Source organism: Lathyrus oleraceus, unplaced genomic scaffold (genome assembly GCF_024323335.1).
Source record: "Lathyrus oleraceus cultivar Zhongwan6 unplaced genomic scaffold, CAAS_Psat_ZW6_1.0 chrUn0559, whole genome shotgun sequence".
NCBI lineage: Eukaryota > Viridiplantae > Streptophyta > Magnoliopsida > Fabales > Fabaceae > Lathyrus > Lathyrus oleraceus.
In genome coordinates this window covers 5137-20759 of record NW_026112950.1, presented here as the reverse complement: position 1 = coordinate 20759, position 15623 = coordinate 5137, and the positions used below count along the sequence as shown (strand labels likewise).

General features: G+C 33.4%; 4 non-coding genes across 4 annotated transcripts; all 4 read left to right on the top strand.

Annotated features, from left to right (window-relative positions):
- The first annotated feature begins 1758 nt into the window (after positions 1-1758).
- Positions 1759-1829, top strand: TRNAG-GCC (transfer RNA glycine (anticodon GCC)). Its single transcript has one exon. It is a non-coding gene; the product is annotated as a tRNA-Gly (tRNA).
- A 4385-nt stretch (positions 1830-6214) lies between these two features.
- Positions 6215-6285, top strand: TRNAG-GCC (transfer RNA glycine (anticodon GCC)). The gene has a single exon. It is a non-coding gene; the product is annotated as a tRNA-Gly (tRNA).
- A 2063-nt stretch (positions 6286-8348) lies between these two features.
- TRNAG-GCC (transfer RNA glycine (anticodon GCC)) lies at positions 8349-8419 on the top strand. Its single transcript has one exon. It is a non-coding gene; the product is annotated as a tRNA-Gly (tRNA).
- Positions 8420-10530: 2111 nt separating this feature from the next.
- TRNAG-GCC (transfer RNA glycine (anticodon GCC)) lies at positions 10531-10601 on the top strand. Its single transcript has one exon. It is a non-coding gene; the product is annotated as a tRNA-Gly (tRNA).
- Positions 10602-15623: the final 5022 nt, after the last annotated feature.

Sequence of the window (15623 nt, the reverse complement as noted above, 5' to 3'; positions counted from 1 at the left end):
TACTATAGATTTAATTTTATACTTTGATGTGATGTTTTTTTAAATTATATTATCTCGTCTCAATGTTTTTATCTTATATGCCCCTCATCTCTTTGTCATTTTGTCTTGTCTATTAATGTTCAAACTGAACCTAAGTCTTATGCCGAGGCTATAAGTGTGACACTTCGAACACTGGAATATGAAAACTAGTTGACCTCCCTCCTCATGTAAAACCATTAGGATGCAAACGGACATAAAAAAGCAGGCATGACAGAGATGGTATATTGAACAATTTAAGGCCATATTGTGGCAAAAGTGTATAACATAATATAGGGACTAGATTTCTATGATACATACTCCCCTCCATCCAAAATGACCAGTGTGATTCTAGTAGTCACACTAACTCTCAAAGCACAATTGGAATATACATAAACTTGATGTAAAAAGTACATTCATAGATGGAAACCTTCAAGAAGTTGTTTATATGGAAATAACCCATGTGGCTATCTCGTCTAGACCTAACAAAGTGAGAGAGCTTATTAAATCCATATATGGCCTTAAAGAGGCGTGTAGGAAAACATATGAGAAGCTAACCACGTTCCAACACAATATCACCAAGCCGCGTCTGAATCTCGCCTTAGTCATTCACATTATTGATAGTATATTGGTATGATGCGATACAAGCCGATAATTCACTTTCTAAATTTAGCACCCTCAAAGTAGTTCTCCAGGAATCCTTCAAGATCAAAAAATTAGGTCAACTTAAATACTTTCTTGGCTTTGAATTCTCCCGTTCTATCAAAGGAATTTAGATTTGTCAAATAATATACTTGCATGATCTCATTTGTGACAACTTCTTTCTAGGCTCCAAACCTGTATCAACACCATCTGATAACTCTCTAAAATTTCTGCGGGACTGTGAGGCTCTATTGCCAGACATTTGTACAAATTAAAGAAACATAGACGCATTATTGTAGAATACCAAAACAAAACCTATCATCCCATACATCGTTCAATAACCCATCAAGTTTCTTTACAAGACTGGTCTCATTCACTTCCATGTTGCAACTCGAGTAATCAAGTATCTCAAACAATGCCCAAGCAATTGTCTGTTTTTACCTAGAAAGTCACCGCTACAACCCATTGGTTTCACAACCGTAGAATGGGATCGATACATTTATTCTATAATATTAAGTTTTGGACAATTCTTCTTCCATTGTAGAGATCTAATATCTTTGAGAACAAATAAACATCTTACAGTATACATATCATATTATGAGGCAGAATATAGAGCACATTCACTTCAACTATCCAAGTGAAAGAGTGAAAGTTAATTTACAATAAAGTTTCTCATTCTAATTACCTTAAAGAACGAGTCGTGACAAGGAATGAAAGGGAAAAAGATAGATAGAGACGCAAAAGTATATTTCTACGATCCATCGCATCATCATAGATGAAGCTATGTCTATTAATGTGTTTATCATGCGAAAATCATAGGTTCCAAAATTCTTATAATGTTTTAATGTTCTAGAATTTAAACATGATTTTGAAAACTGTAACTTACTTTTTCTTCTCAACGACTCGAAGTTGTTGTTCTTTTTTTCAGGGACTAAATTAAACCTTGCATGTTTTGAAAGAGTAAAGTGAAATTTGATTATGTTGATAATAATAATAACAACATAACTCATATGCAATATAAAATACTATTGATTAGTTATATTATATAGTATAGACTTGCATAGTTACATGTGTAGTATCTTTTGCAAGTGCTCCCAATAAGCACCAGTGGTCTAGTGGTAGAATAGTACCCTGCCACGGTACAGACCCGGGTTCGATTCCCGGCTGGTGCACAAGTAGAGCTATGATGAACAAATTAGTGATGTTTGGTAACCTCACCAGTCATCCTTCGTTTGGATGAAGTGTAAACTCCCTGAGCTCTATTTTAATTTTAAATTGTCATTTACCAGTCTCAAAAGCATAATATTATTTTCACCATAGTTTGAATTAAATTTTTCTTTTTTTGTTTGTTTTTGAATTAGTTTGTTTAAACCACGACCATTTTAATTATTATGCATTGTATATAGGGTTTATGAACATTTAATTTAAGCATTACCCACTATCTACTATAGATTTAATTTTATACTTTGATGTGATGTTTTTTTAAATTATATTATCTCGTCTCAATGTTTTTATCTTATATGCCCCTCATCTCTTTGTCATTTTGTCTTGTCTATTAATGTTCAAACTGAACCTAAGTCTTATGCCGAGGCTATAAGTGTGACACTTCGAACAAAACCAAACAAGTCGAGTTGGGTGCCCTAGAGAGGACTGGAATATGAAAACTAGTTGACCTCCCTCCTCATGTAAAACCATTAGGATGCAAACGGACATAAAAAAGCAGGCATGACAGAGATGGTATATTGAACAATTTAAGGCCATATTGTGGCAAAAGTGTATAACATAATATAGGGACTAGATTTCTATGATACATACTCCCCTCCATCCAAAATGACCAGTGTGATTCTAGTAGTCACACTAACTCTCAAAGCACAATTGGAATATACATAAACTTGATGTAAAAAGTACATTCATAGATGGAAACCTTCAAGAAGTTGTTTATATGGAAATAACCCATGTGGCTATCTCGTCTAGACCTAACAAAGTGAGAGAGCTTATTAAATCCATATATGGCCTTAAAGAGGCGTGTAGGAAAACATATGAGAAGCTCCCTCCACAACCAACGCACGTTTCCACCCACAATAATCAACCCAAGCCGCGTCCTGAAATTCTCCCGCCCTTAAGTCATTTCACCATTTATTTTGAATAGTAGATTGGTATGATGCGATGCAAAGCCCCGAATAAGTCACTTTCTAAATTTAACGAACCTCAAAGTAGTTTGCTTCCCCAGGAAATCCGTCCAAGATAAAAAAAATTAAAGGTCCCAACTTAAAATACTTTTTTTCGCTTCTTTGCCACGTTGGCTAGTCCTCGTATAGAACCTTTAACAAAAGTGAGAAGAGAGCTATTCACCCTATATGGCCTTAAAGAGGGCGTGTAGGAACACATATTGATCCCTAACCACGTTCCAACACAATATCACCAAGCCGCGTCTGAATCTCGCCTTAGTCATTCACATTATTGATAGTATATTGGTATGATGCGATACAAGCCGATAATTCACTTTCTAAATTTAGCACCCTCAAAGTAGTTCTCCAGGAATCCTTCAAGATCAAAAAATTAGGTCAACTTAAATACTTTCTTGGCTTTGAATTCTCCCGTTCTATCAAAGGAATTTAGATTTGTCAAATAATATACTTGCATGATCTCATTTGTGACAACTTCTTTCTAGGCTCCAAACCTGTATCAACACCATCTGATAACTCTCTAAAATTTCTGCGGGACTGTGAGGCTCTATTGCCAGACATTTGTACAAATTAAAGAAACATAGACGCATTATTGTAGAATACCAAAACAAAACCTATCATCCCATACATCGTTCAATAACCCATCAAGTTTCTTTACAAGACTGGTCTCATTCACTTCCATGTTGCAACTCGAGTAATCAAGTATCTCAAACAATGCCCAAGCAATTGTCTGTTTTTACCTAGAAAGTCACCGCTACAACCCATTGGTTTCACAACCGTAGAATGGGATCGATACATTTATTCTATAATATTAAGTTTTGGACAATTCTTCTTCCATTGTAGAGATCTAATATCTTTGAGAACAAATAAACATCTTACAGTATACATATCATATTATGAGGCAGAATATAGAGCACATTCACTTCAACTATCCAAGTGAAAGAGTGAAAGTTAATTTACAATAAAGTTTCTCATTCTAATTACCTTAAAGAACGAGTCGTGACAAGGAATGAAAGGGAAAAGATAGATAGAGACGCAAAAGTATATTTCTACGATCCATCGCATCATCATAGATGAAGCTATGTCTATTAATGTGTTTATCATGCGAAAATCATAGGTTCCAAAATTCTTATAATGTTTTAATGTTCTAGAATTTAAACATGATTTTGAAAACTGTAACTTACTTTTTCTTCTCAACGACTCGAAGTTGTTGTTCTTTTTTTCAGGGACTAAATTAAACCTTGCATGTTTTGAAAGAGTAAAGTGAAATTTGATTATGTTGATAATAATAATAACAACATAACTCATATGCAATATAAATACTATTGATTAGTTATATTATATAGTATAGACTTGCATAGTTACATGTGTAGTATCTTTTGCAAGTGCTCCCAATAAGCACCAGTGGTCTAGTGGTAGAATAGTACCCTGCCACGGTACATATTTTCACCATAGTTTGAATTAAATTTTTCTTTTTTTGTTTGTTTTTGAATTAGTTTGTTTAAACCACGACCATTTTAATTATTATGCATTGTATATAGGGTTTATGAACATTTAATTTAAGCATTACCCACTATCTACTATAGATTTAATTTTATACTTTGATGTGATGTTTTTTTAAATTATATTATCTCGTCTCAATGTTTTTATCTTATATGCCCCTCATCTCTTTGTCATTTTGTCTTGTCTATTAATGTTCAAACTGAACCTAAGTCTTATGCCGAGGCTATAAGTGTGACACTTCGAACAAAACCAAACAAGTCGAGTTGGGTGCCCTAGAGAGGACTGGAATATGAAAACTAGTTGACCTCCCTCCTCATGTAAAACCATTAGGATGCAAACGGACATAAAAAAGCAGGCATGACAGAGATGGTATATTGAACAATTTAAGGCCATATTGTGGCAAAAGTGTATAACATAATATAGGGACTAGATTTCTATGATACATACTCCCCTCCATCCAAAATGACCAGTGTGATTCTAGTAGTCACACTAACTCTCAAAGCACAATTGGAATATACATAAACTTGATGTAAAAAGTACATTCATAGATGGAAACCTTCAAGAAGTTGTTTATATGGAAATAACCCATGTGGCTATCTCGTCTAGACCTAACAAAGTGAGAGAGCTTATTAAATCCATATATGGCCTTAAAGAGGCGTGTAGGAAAACATATGAGAAGCTAACCACGTTCCAACACAATATCACCAAGCCGCGTCTGAATCTCGCCTTAGTCATTCACATTATTGATAGTATATTGGTATGATGCGATACAAGCCGATAATTCACTTTCTAAATTTAGCACCCTCAAAGTAGTTCTCCAGGAATCCTTCAAGATCAAAAAATTAGGTCAACTTAAATACTTTCTTGGCTTTGAATTCTCCCGTTCTATCAAAGGAATTTAGATTTGTCAAATAATATACTTGCATGATCTCATTTGTGACAACTTCTTTCTAGGCTCCAAACCTGTATCAACACCATCTGATAACTCTCTAAAATTTCTGCGGGACTGTGAGGCTCTATTGCCAGACATTTGTACAAATTAAAGAAACATAGACGCATTATTGTAGAATACCAAAACAAAACCTATCATCCCATACATCGTTCAATAACCCATCAAGTTTCTTTACAAGACTGGTCTCATTCACTTCCATGTTGCAACTCGAGTAATCAAGTATCTCAAACAATGCCCAAGCAATTGTCTGTTTTTACCTAGAAAGTCACCGCTACAACCCATTGGTTTCACAACCGTAGAATGGGATCGATACATTTATTCTATAATATTAAGTTTTGGACAATTCTTCTTCCATTGTAGAGATCTAATATCTTTGAGAACAAATAAACATCTTACAGTATACATATCATATTATGAGGCAGAATATAGAGCACATTCACTTCAACTATCCAAGTGAAAGAGTGAAAGTTAATTTACAATAAAGTTTCTCATTCTAATTACCTTAAAGAACGAGTCGTGACAAGGAATGAAAGGGAAAAGATAGATAGAGACGCAAAAGTATATTTCTACGATCCATCGCATCATCATAGATGAAGCTATGTCTATTAATGTGTTTATCATGCGAAAATCATAGGTTCCAAAATTCTTATAATGTTTTAATGTTCTAGAATTTAAACATGATTTTGAAAACTGTAACTTACTTTTTCTTCTCAACGACTCGAAGTTGTTGTTCTTTTTTTCAGGGACTAAATTAAACCTTGCATGTTTTGAAAGAGTAAAGTGAAATTTGATTATGTTGATAATAATAATAACAACATAACTCATATGCAATATAAAATACTATTGATTAGTTATATTATATAGTATAGACTTGCATAGTTACATGTGTAGTATCTTTTGCAAGTGCTCCCAATAAGCACCAGTGGTCTAGTGGTAGAATAGTACCCTGCCACGGTACAGACCCGGGTTCGATTCCCGGCTGGTGCACAAGTAGAGCTATGATGAACACTTAGTGATGTTTGGTAACCTCACCAGTCATCCTTCGTTTGGATGAAGTGTAAACTCCCTGAGCTCTATTTTAATTTTAAATTGTCATTTACCAGTCTCAAAAGCATAATATTATTTTCACCATAGTTTGAATTAAATTTTTCTTTTTTTGTTTGTTTTTGAATTAGTTTGTTTAAACCACGACCATTTTAATTATTATGCATTGTATATAGGGTTTATGAACATTTAATTTAAGCATTACCCACTATCTACTATAGATTTAATTTTATACTTTGATGTGATGTTTTTTTAAATTATATTATCTCGTCTCAATGTTTTTATCTTATATGCCCCTCATCTCTTTGTCATTTTGTCTTGTCTATTAATGTTCAAACTGAACCTAAGTCTTATGCCGAGGCTATAAGTGTGACACTTCGAACAAAACCAAACAAGTCGAGTTGGGTGCCCTAGAGAGGACTGGAATATGAAAACTAGTTGACCTCCCTCCTCATGTAAAACCATTAGGATGCAAACGGACATAAAAAAGCAGGCATGACAGAGATGGTATATTGAACAATTTAAGGCCATATTGTGGCAAAAGTGTATAACATAATATAGGGACTAGATTTCTATGATACATACTCCCCTCCATCCAAAATGACCAGTGTGATTCTAGTAGTCACACTAACTCTCAAAGCACAATTGGAATATACATAAACTTGATGTAAAAAGTACATTCATAGATGGAAACCTTCAAGAAGTTGTTTATATGGAAATAACCCATGTGGCTATCTCGTCTAGACCTAACAAAGTGAGAGAGCTTATTAAATCCATATATGGCCTTAAAGAGGCGTGTAGGAAAACATATGAGAAGCTAACCACGTTCCAACACAATATCACCAAGCCGCGTCTGAATCTCGCCTTAGTCATTCACATTATTGATAGTATATTGGTATGATGCGATACAAGCCGATAATTCACTTTCTAAATTTAGCACCCTCAAAGTAGTTCTCCAGGAATCCTTCAAGATCAAAAAATTAGGTCAACTTAAATACTTTCTTGGCTTTGAATTCTCCCGTTCTATCAAAGGAATTTAGATTTGTCAAATAATATACTTGCATGATCTCATTTGTGACAACTTCTTTCTAGGCTCCAAACCTGTATCAACACCATCTGATAACTCTCTAAAATTTCTGCGGGACTGTGAGGCTCTATTGCCAGACATTTGTACAAATTAAAGAAACATAGACGCATTATTGTAGAATACCAAAACAAAACCTATCATCCCATACATCGTTCAATAACCCATCAAGTTTCTTTACAAGACTGGTCTCATTCACTTCCATGTTGCAACTCGAGTAATCAAGTATCTCAAACAATGCCCAAGCAATTGTCTGTTTTTACCTAGAAAGTCACCGCTACAACCCATTGGTTTCACAACCGTAGAATGGGATCGATACATTTATTCTATAATATTAAGTTTTGGACAATTCTTCTTCCATTGTAGAGATCTAATATCTTTGAGAACAAATAAACATCTTACAGTATACATATCATATTATGAGGCAGAATATAGAGCACATTCACTTCAACTATCCAAGTGAAAGAGTGAAAGTTAATTTACAATAAAGTTTCTCATTCTAATTACCTTAAAGAACGAGTCGTGACAAGGAATGAAAGGGAAAAGATAGATAGAGACGCAAAAGTATATTTCTACGATCCATCGCATCATCATAGATGAAGCTATGTCTATTAATGTGTTTATCATGCGAAAATCATAGGTTCCAAAATTCTTATAATGTTTTAATGTTCTAGAATTTAAACATGATTTTGAAAACTGTAACTTACTTTTTCTTCTCAACGACTCGAAGTTGTTGTTCTTTTTTTCAGGGACTAAATTAAACCTTGCATGTTTTGAAAGAGTAAAGTGAAATTTGATTATGTTGATAATAATAATAACAACATAACTCATATGCAATATAAAATACTATTGATTAGTTATATTATATAGTATAGACTTGCATAGTTACATGTGTAGTATCTTTTGCAAGTGCTCCCAATAAGCACCAGTGGTCTAGTGGTAGAATAGTACCCTGCCACGGTACAGACCCGGGTTCGATTCCCGGCTGGTGCACAAGTAGAGCTATGATGAACAAATTAGTGATGTTTGGTAACCTCACCAGTCATCCTTCGTTTGGATGAAGTGTAAACTCCCTGAGCTCTATTTTAATTTTAAATTGTCATTTACCAGTCTCAAAAGCATAATATTATTTTCACCATAGTTTGAATTAAATTTTTCTTTTTTTGTTTGTTTTTGAATTAGTTTGTTTAAACCACGACCATTTTAATTATTATGCATTGTATGGGACGGGGGGGAAGAAAGAAAAAGATGTAATAATAAAACATGATAATAGGGTTTATGAACATTTAATTTAAGCATTACCCACTATCTACTATAGATTTAATTTTATACTTTGATGTGATGTTTTTTTAAATTATATTATCTCGTCTCAATGTTTTTATCTTATATGCCCCTCATCTCTTTGTCATTTTGTCTTGTCTATTAATGTTCAAACTGAACCTAAGTCTTATGCCGAGGCTATAAGTGTGACACTTCGAACAAAACCAAACAAGTCGAGTTGGGTGCCCTAGAGAGGACTGGAATATGAAAACTAGTTGACCTCCCTCCTCATGTAAAACCATTAGGATGCAAACGGACATAAAAAAGCAGGCATGACAGAGATGGTATATTGAACAATTTAAGGCCATATTGTGGCAAAAGTGTATAACATAATATAGGGACTAGATTTCTATGATACATACTCCCCTCCATCCAAAATGACCAGTGTGATTCTAGTAGTCACACTAACTCTCAAAGCACAATTGGAATATACATAAACTTGATGTAAAAAGTACATTCATAGATGGAAACCTTCAAGAAGTTGTTTATATGGAAATAACCCATGTGGCTATCTCGTCTAGACCTAACAAAGTGAGAGAGCTTATTAAATCCATATATGGCCTTAAAGAGGCGTGTAGGAAAACATATGAGAAGCTAACCACGTTCCAACACAATATCACCAAGCCGCGTCTGAATCTCGCCTTAGTCATTCACATTATTGATAGTATATTGGTATGATGCGATACAAGCCGATAATTCACTTTCTAAATTTAGCACCCTCAAAGTAGTTCTCCAGGAATCCTTCAAGATCAAAAAATTAGGTCAACTTAAATACTTTCTTGGCTTTGAATTCTCCCGTTCTATCAAAGGAATTTAGATTTGTCAAATAATATACTTGCATGATCTCATTTGTGACAACTTCTTTCTAGGCTCCAAACCTGTATCAACACCATCTGATAACTCTCTAAAATTTCTGCGGGACTGTGAGGCTCTATTGCCAGACATTTGTACAAATTAAAGAAACATAGACGCATTATTGTAGAATACCAAAACAAAACCTATCATCCCATACATCGTTCAATAACCCATCAAGTTTCTTTACAAGACTGGTCTCATTCACTTCCATGTTGCAACTCGAGTAATCAAGTATCTCAAACAATGCCCAAGCAATTGTCTGTTTTTACCTAGAAAGTCACCGCTACAACCCATTGGTTTCACAACCGTAGAATGGGATCGATACATTTATTCTATAATATTAAGTTTTGGACAATTCTTCTTCCATTGTAGAGATCTAATATCTTTGAGAACAAATAAACATCTTACAGTATACATATCATATTATGAGGCAGAATATAGAGCACATTCACTTCAACTATCCAAGTGAAAGAGTGAAAGTTAATTTACAATAAAGTTTCTCATTCTAATTACCTTAAAGAACGAGTCGTGACAAGGAATGAAAGGGAAAAAGATAGATAGAGACGCAAAAGTATATTTCTACGATCCATCGCATCATCATAGATGAAGCTATGTCTATTAATGTGTTTATCATGCGAAAATCATAGGTTCCAAAATTCTTATAATGTTTTAATGTTCTAGAATTTAAACATGATTTTGAAAACTGTAACTTACTTTTTCTTCTCAACGACTCGAAGTTGTTGTTCTTTTTTTCAGGGACTAAATTAAACCTTGCATGTTTTGAAAGAGTAAAGTGAAATTTGATTATGTTGATAATAATAATAACAACATAACTCATATGCAATATAAAATACTATTGATTAGTTATATTATATAGTATAGACTTGCATAGTTACATGTGTAGTATCTTTTGCAAGTGCTCCCAATAAGCACCAGTGGTCTAGTGGTAGAATAGTACCCTGCCACGGTACAGACCCGGGTTCGATTCCCGGCTGGTGCACAAGTAGAGCTATGATGAACAAATTAGTGATGTTTGGTAACCTCACCAGTCATCCTTCATTTGGATGAAGTGTAAACTCCCTGAGCTCTATTTTAATTTTAAATTGTCATTACAGTCTCAAAGCATAATATATTTTCACATAGTTACCAGTCTCAAAAGCATAATATTATTTTCACCATAGTTTAAGGCCATATTGTGGCAAAAGTGTATAACATAATATAGGGACTAGATTTCTATGATACATACTCCCCTCCATCCAAAATGACCAGTGTGATTCTAGTAGTCACACTAACTCTCAAAGCACAATTGGAATATACATAAACTTGATGTAAAAAGTACATTCATAGATGGAAACCTTCAAGAAGTTGTTTATATGGAAATAACCCATGTGGCTATCTCGTCTAGACCTAACAAAGTGAGAGAGCTTATTAAATCCATATATGGCCTTAAAGAGGCGTGTAGGAAAACATATGAGAAGCTAACCACGTTCCAACACAATATCACCAAGCCGCGTCTGAATCTCGCCTTAGTCATTCACATTATTGATAGTATATTGGTATGATGCGATACAAGCCGATAATTCACTTTCTAAATTTAGCACCCTCAAAGTAGTTCTCCAGGAATCCTTCAAGATCAAAAAATTAGGTCAACTTAAATACTTTCTTGGCTTTGAATTCTCCCGTTCTATCAAAGGAATTTAGATTTGTCAAATAATATACTTGCATGATCTCATTTGTGACAACTTCTTTCTAGGCTCCAAACCTGTATCAACACCATCTGATAACTCTCTAAAATTTCTGCGGGACTGTGAGGCTCTATTGCCAGACATTTGTACAAATTAAAGAAACATAGACGCATTATTGTAGAATACCAAAACAAAACCTATCATCCCATACATCGTTCAATAACCCATCAAGTTTCTTTACAAGACTGGTCTCATTCACTTCCATGTTGCAACTCGAGTAATCAAGTATCTCAAACAATGCCCAAGCAATTGTCTGTTTTTACCTAGAAAGTCACCGCTACAACCCATTGGTTTCACAACCGTAGAATGGGATCGATACATTTATTCTATAATATTAAGTTTTGGACAATTCTTCTTCCATTGTAGAGATCTAATATCTTTGAGAACAAATAAACATCTTACAGTATACATATCATATTATGAGGCAGAATATAGAGCACATTCACTTCAACTATCCAAGTGAAAGAGTGAAAGTTAATTTACAATAAAGTTTCTCATTCTAATTACCTTAAAGAACGAGTCGTGACAAGGAATGAAAGGGAAAAAGATAGATAGAGACGCAAAAGTATATTTCTACGATCCATCGCATCATCATAGATGAAGCTATGTCTATTAATGTGTTTATCATGCGAAAATCATAGGTTCCAAAATTCTTATAATGTTTTAATGTTCTAGAATTTAAACATGATTTTGAAAACTGTAACTTACTTTTTCTTCTCAACGACTCGAAGTTGTTGTTCTTTTTTTCAGGGACTAAATTAAACCTTGCATGTTTTGAAAGAGTAAAGTGAAATTTGATTATGTTTTTTTTTTTTTTTTTTTTTTTTTGTTTATTTTTTTTTTTTTTTTTTTTTTTTTTTTTTTTTTTTCTTTTTTTTTTGTGTTTTTTGTTTTTTTTTGTTTTTTTTTTTTTTTTTTTTTTTTTTGTTTTTTTTTTTTATTTGTTTCTATTGTTTTTTTTTTTTGGGTGGGTTTTTTTTTTTTTTTTTTTTTTGTTATTTTTTTTTAATTTTTTTTTTTTTGTTTCTTTTTTTTTTTTTTTTTGTTTTTTTTTTCTTTTTTTTTTTTTGTGTTTTTTTTGTATTTTTTTTTTTTTTTTTATGTTTTTTTTTTTTATTTTTTAATTTTTTTGATAATAATAATAACAACATAACTCATATGCAATATAAAATACTATTGATTAGTTATATTATATAGTATAGACTTGCATAGTTACATGTGTAGTATCTTTTGCAAGTGCTCCCAATAAGCACCAGTGGTCTAGTGGTAGAATAGTACCCTGCCACGGTACAGACCCGGGTTCGATTCCTGCTGGTGCACAAGTAGAGCTATGATGAACAAATTAGTGATGTTTGGTAACCTCACCAGTCATCCTTCATTTGGATGAAGTGTAAACCTTTGTTTGAGTTTAAATCCTATATTTTAATTTTAAATTGTCATTTACCAGTCTCAAAAGCATAATATTATTTTCACCATAGTTTGAATTAAATTTTTCTTTTTTTTTTGTTTTTGAATTAGTTTGTTTAAATCACGACCATTTTAATTATTATGCATTGTATATAGGGTTTATGAACATTTAATTTAAGCATTACCCACTATCTACTATACATTTAATTTTATACTTTGATGTGATGTTTTTTAAAATTATATTATCTCGTCTCAATGTTTTTATCTTATATGCCCCTCATCTCTTTGTCATTTTGTCTTGGCTATTAATGTTCAAACTGAACCTAAGTCTTATGCCGAGGCTATAAGTGCGACACTTCGAACAAAACCAAACAAGTCGAGTTGGGTGCCCTAGAGAGGACTGGAATATGAAAACTAGTTGACCTCCCTCCTCATGTAAAACCATTAGGATGCAAACGGACATAAAAAAGCAGGCATGACAGAGATGGTATATTGAACAATTTAAGGCCATATTGTGGCAAAAGTGTATAACATAATATAGGGACTAGATTTCTATGATACATACTCCCCTCCATCCAAAATGACCAGTGTGATTCTAGTAGTCACACTAACTCTCAAAGCACAATTGGAATATACATAAACTTGATGTAAAAAGTACATTCATAGATGGAAACCTTCAAGAAGTTGTTTATATGGAAATAACCCATGTGGCTATCTCGTCTAGACCTAACAAAGTGAGAGAGCTTATTAAATCCATATATGGCCTTAAAGAGGCGTGTAGGAAAACATATGAGAAGCTAACCACGTTCCAACACAATATCACCAAGCCGCGTCTGAATCTCGCCTTAGTCATTCACATTATTGATAGTATATTGGTATGATGCGATACAAGCCGATAATTCACTTTCTAAATTTAGCACCCTCAAAGTAGTTCTCCAGGAATCCTTCAAGATCAAAAAATTAGGTCAACTTAAATACTTTCTTGGCTTTGAATTCTCCCGTTCTATCAAAGGAATTTAGATTTGTCAAATAATATACTTGCATGATCTCATTTGTGACAACTTCTTTCTAGGCTCCAAACCTGTATCAACACCATCTGATAACTCTCTAAAATTTCTGCGGGACTGTGAGGCTCTATTGCCAGACATTTGTACAAATTAAAGAAACATAGACGCATTATTGTAGAATACCAAAACAAAACCTATCATCCCATACATCGTTCAATAACCCATCAAGTTTCTTTACAAGACTGGTCTCATTCACTTCCATGTTGCAACTCGAGTAATCAAGTATCTCAAACAATGCCCAAGCAATTGTCTGTTTTTACCTAGAAAGTCACCGCTACAACCCATTGGTTTCACAACCGTAGAATGGGATCGATACATTTATTCTAGAATATAAAGTTTTGGACAGTTCTTCTTCCATTGTAGAGATCTAATATATTTGAGAACCAATAAACATCTCACAGTATACATATCATATTACGAGGCAGAATATAAAGCACGTTCACTTCAACTATCCAAGTGAAAGAGTGAAAGTTAATTTACAATAAAGTTTCTCATTCTAATTACCTTAAAGAACGAGTCGTGACAAGGAATGAAAGGGAAAAAGATAGATAGAGACGCAAAAGTATATTTCTACGATCCATCGCATCATCATAGATGAAGCTATGTCTATTAATGTGTTTATCATGCGAAAATCATAGGTTCCAAAATTCTTATAATGTTTTAATGTTCTAGAATTTAAACATGATTTTGAAAACTGTAACTTACTTTTTCTTCTCAACGACTCGAAGTTGTTGTTCTTTTTTTCAGGGACTAAATTAAACCTTGCATGTTTTGAAAGAGTAAAGTGAAATTTGATTATGTTGATAATAATAATAACAACATAACTCATATGCAATATAAAATACTATTGATTAGTTATATTATATAGTATAGACTTGCATAGTTACATGTGTAGTATCTTTTGCAAGTGCTCCCAATAAGCACCAGTGGTCTAGTGGTAGAATAGTACCCTGCCACGGTACAGACCCGGGTACAAATTAGTGATGTTTGGTAACCTCACCAGTCATCCTTCATTTGGATGAAGTGTAAACTCCCTGAGCTCTATTTTAATTTTAAATTGTCATTTACCAGTCTCAAAAGCATAATATTATTTTCACCATAGTTTGAATTAAATTTTTCTTTTTTTGTTTGTTTTTGAATTAGTTTGTTTAAACCACGACCATTTTAATTATTATGCATTGTATATAGGGTTTATGAACATTTAATTTAAGCATTACCCACTATCTACTATAGATTTAATTTTATACTTTGATGTGATGTTTTTTTAAATTATATTATCTCGTCTCAATGTTTTTATCTTATATGCCCCTCATCTCTTTGTCATTTTGTCTTGTCTATTAATGTTCAAACTGAACCTAAGTCTTATGCCGAGGCTATAAGTGTGACACTTCGAACAAAACCAAACAAGTCGAGTTGGGTGCCCTAGAGAGGACTGGAATATGAAAACTAGTTGACCTCCCTCCTCATGTAAAACCATTAGGATGCAAACGGACATAAAAAAGCAGGCATGACAGAGATGGTATATTGAACAATTTAAGGCCATATTGTGGCAAAAGTGTATAACATAATATAGGGACTAGATTTCTATGATACATACTCCCCTCCATCCAAAATGACCAGTGTGATTCTAGTAGTCACACTAACTCTCAAAGCACAATTGGAATATACATAAACTTGATGTAAAAAGTACATTCATAGATGGAAACCTTCAAGAAGTTGTTTATATGGAAATAACCCATGTGGCTATCTCGTCTAGACCTAACAAAGTGAGAGAGCTTATTAAATCCATATATGGCCTTAAAG